General features: G+C 38.7%; 1 non-coding gene across 1 annotated transcript; it reads right to left on the bottom strand.

Annotated features, from left to right (window-relative positions):
* Positions 1–2,134: 2,134 nt before the first annotated feature.
* Positions 2,135–2,241, bottom strand: LOC145161773 (small nucleolar RNA R71). The gene has a single exon (XR_013738647.1). It is a non-coding gene; the product is annotated as a small nucleolar RNA R71 (small nucleolar RNA).
* Positions 2,242–3,459: the final 1,218 nt, after the last annotated feature.

Here is a 3,459-nt window from a genome sequence, read left to right as displayed (position 1 = left end):
GTTTCCACGAAGATTCGCTAAGCAACACGTAAAGTCCTTACCGTACACGGATTCTTCAAAGGTACTCGGCGAGTCGGTTGTCTACTCGACGAGTAGCCCCTGTTTTGAGTTATCTATAAATAGAGGTCAAATTCTGAATCCACTACCTTTCTGGCTTTTCTGGAAGATACTTTGCGACTAAGGAAACCCTTGGAGACCTGAAGAACGTGAGAAGAACCCTAATCTCTCATTCTTAGAAGATTCAAGGCAACTTAGGTTTAATTTTCCACTTTATCTTTGAATTGAACAATGTTTGAGTTGATTACTTTCGTTTTTAGCTTTTTGACTACTGTAATCATGAGCTAAATTTACTAGTTTCTGTTTAGGGAAGACAATTTTACTCCTATGGATTAATTTTATGGTTTGATTAATTGTTAATTGGTGATTTTGTTAAATTAAACTTGTTAAAGATCCTTATGCATTAACCATAACTATTCTCTGTTAATAGGAAGGCAATTAGGCTGCATGAACATCTCTTAATTGTTTACCTCATATGATTTATGTGAACACTTTGTTATGTGCCTAGGACTAGTGAATATAAAACTAGGATTCAGAGAATGGGTAAATTAATGTGTGAGCTTGTTGATAAACCAACAACAAGAGGCTAATTGAATTAGTAATTTGATTAACCAATTACAAGTCTTATTTAATCCGAATAATTGAACTAGGGAATTAATTAGCTTAAACACTTGATCACTGCTTAAATTAATTGATTTTCTAAGGATTGGTAATAGCGAATGCAAATCTAATCACTTTAGTCGGTAACCAATAACAATTAATCTATTGCTTTGCCATAAAATTAACCATAGGAGTGAATGAGTTGAACCTAAGCAGAAACCTTTTATTAAATTTGGTGAATTTTTACTTGGTTTTAGTTGATTAGTTAATTGCGTGTTAGTTAGTGTGTCTAAGTTTCTAGTCTTGTAAAACTAGAAGAAAACCCTTTTACTTTTATTACTTGTTGGTTAAAATTAGTTATTAGGTTAATTTCCGTTCCTCGAGTTCGACACCCTACTTATTCAACTATACCACTAAAAGACAGGTTCACTGCCTTTGTGTGTTTAATTTATATTTTTAGAGTAGGAATAAAACGAGTTGGTTTTACACACATCAAGTTTTTGGCGCCGTTGTCGGGGAACGGTTCAAAAATTGATTCTAATTTCTAGTTTTATCGATCCTTTGTGTGAGCTTATCTTGCACAAAGTTATTTTTTTCAGTAATTAAGTAATTAGGTTAAGTTTTAGTATTTAATTGTTCTTATTTGTTTTTTTATTTGTTTTTAGGCTTTTAGGCAGTGTACTCGCCGAGTGCAGTCGAACCTACTCGGCGAGTTCAGTGCTGATTTCCAGTTTCGTTTTTATTTTCTTTCTGTTTCGTTTTTGTTCTTTTTACGCGTTTTTCTTTCTTTTATTGCAGAGTGTTTATGACCAGAGGAGGCAATACACCTTTAACTCCACCACTCGAAGACCCGGAAGCTACTTTAAGGAAGAACAAAGGCAAAACCGTTGGAGAATCCGCATCTTCAAAGAACTCACCTTTGAAGAATCTCAAATCCGTTTTTAGCAAGAAGAAGAGCAGTAAATCAGGAGCATCCATCGCCTCTTCCTTGGCAAACGAAGACCCAATCAAGGAAGACATCGTGTACGAATCCGAAAAGGAAGAAAGCGAATTTGAAGAAGGTAGCGATCTAGAAGGCGGATTCGGCGGCACCATGGCTAACATCGATGCAGTTACCATGGGCGAGTGGAAGAAGAGGATGCGTGAATATACCGGTCCGGGACTCGCGCAACCCGCGATTCCAGAAAATGCCAACTTCGAACTTAAAGGCCACATACTCGCCCAACTTAAAGAAATTATGTTTTATGGAAAAGATCATGAAGACGCGTACAAGCACCTAGAAGAGGTCAATGATATAGCCGATTACTTTAACTTTCCTAATGTGGCCCGCGACACCGTTCTGCTTCGCATGTTACCGGTCACGTTTAAAGGCGCTGCAAAAAATTGGCTAAAATCACTCCCTCCAGGATCCATCACCACATGGGCTAGAATGAAAGAAGAGTTTATTGATCAATTTTTCCCGCCATCAAAGATAGCCAAGTTGAAGAAAGCTATAGCTAATTTTGAGCAACAAGCCGGAGAATCACTTTATTAGGCGTGGGAGAGGTACAAAAGCTTACTAAGGAATTGCCCACATCATGATCTTAATAGTCAACAAGAAGTCTCAATTTTTAATGATGGAGTAAACGTGACAACAAGGCAATTACTTGACTCGCAAGGACCGCTCACAAAGAAGGCACCCCCGGTGATAAAACAACTAATTGAGGAATTCTCTAAGCATTCTAGAGAATACCACAATCCAAGGAATGATGTGACAAGGGGATCAGCTTATGCAGCTTCAGAAGATTTGTCGGCAGTTATGGCAATGTTGAAAAGCATGGATAGGAGGATGGATAAAATGGATCAAACAATCCATGCTATTCGGGTAGGATGTGAGAATTGCAATGGGCCTCATCTAACTAGAGATTGTGATTTGGACGAGAACGGGAATAAGAAAGTGCAAGTATGCTATTCTAGTGGTGATAGATTTGATGACGATTGGCGAAAACCTAAGAAAGAATGGCTTCCTTATGATGAGTACAAGAAGGCGAAGGAGGAGAAGTATAGACAAAAGGCAAGGGGTTTTTACCAAAAGGAGGAGCCGGTAAAAGAAAAGAAACCAAATTTGGAAGAAATACTCACTAAATTTGTAGCTGCATCCGAGAAAAGACACAATGACCACGATGCTGCAATACAAGATACAAGAACAATATTAAGGAATCAGCAAGCATCTATTCACAACATTGAGAAGCAGCTGGGGCAACTTGCCCAACAAATAAATCAAAGAGCACCGGGAGAACTTCCTAGTAATACCGAAAACAATCCACGAGGCGCACATATAAATATTGTGACAACTAGGAGTGGAAAGATAATTACTCCTCTGGCCCCTATTCATAACGAAGATCCGAAGCTGGTACAAGAGGAGGAGGCAGAAGAGCAGAACCAAAATCAGACCCAGCTGAATCCAGACACTACTCGCCGAGTCCAAGATATGGACTCGACGAGTCCGACACCTGATCAAAAAAGTAAGTCTCCTGTTAAGCCATATCAGCCTCCACTGCCATATCCAACCCGAGCTAGACAAGAAAAGAATGAAGAAGACTACCAGAAGTTTCTAGAACACATAAAGGCTCTTCAAATTAATATACCATTCATAGAAGCGGTTGCACAAATGCCAAAATACGCCAAATTTCTCAAGGAGCTTCTAACTAATAGAAAGAAGATGGAAGAAGTGAAGAAAGTGGTGAGAATTGTTCAGCTGCCATGTTGAACAAACTACCGAAAAAGAAGGGTGATCCGGGAAGCTTAACCTTACCTTGTCAA

Source organism: Lactuca virosa, chromosome 2, assembly GCF_052849685.1.
Source record: "Lactuca virosa cultivar CGN04683 chromosome 2, Lactuca_virosa_CGN04683_v6, whole genome shotgun sequence".
NCBI classification, from domain to species: Eukaryota; Viridiplantae; Streptophyta; class Magnoliopsida; order Asterales; family Asteraceae; genus Lactuca; species Lactuca virosa.
This window is presented reverse-complemented; position numbering and strand designations above follow the sequence as displayed.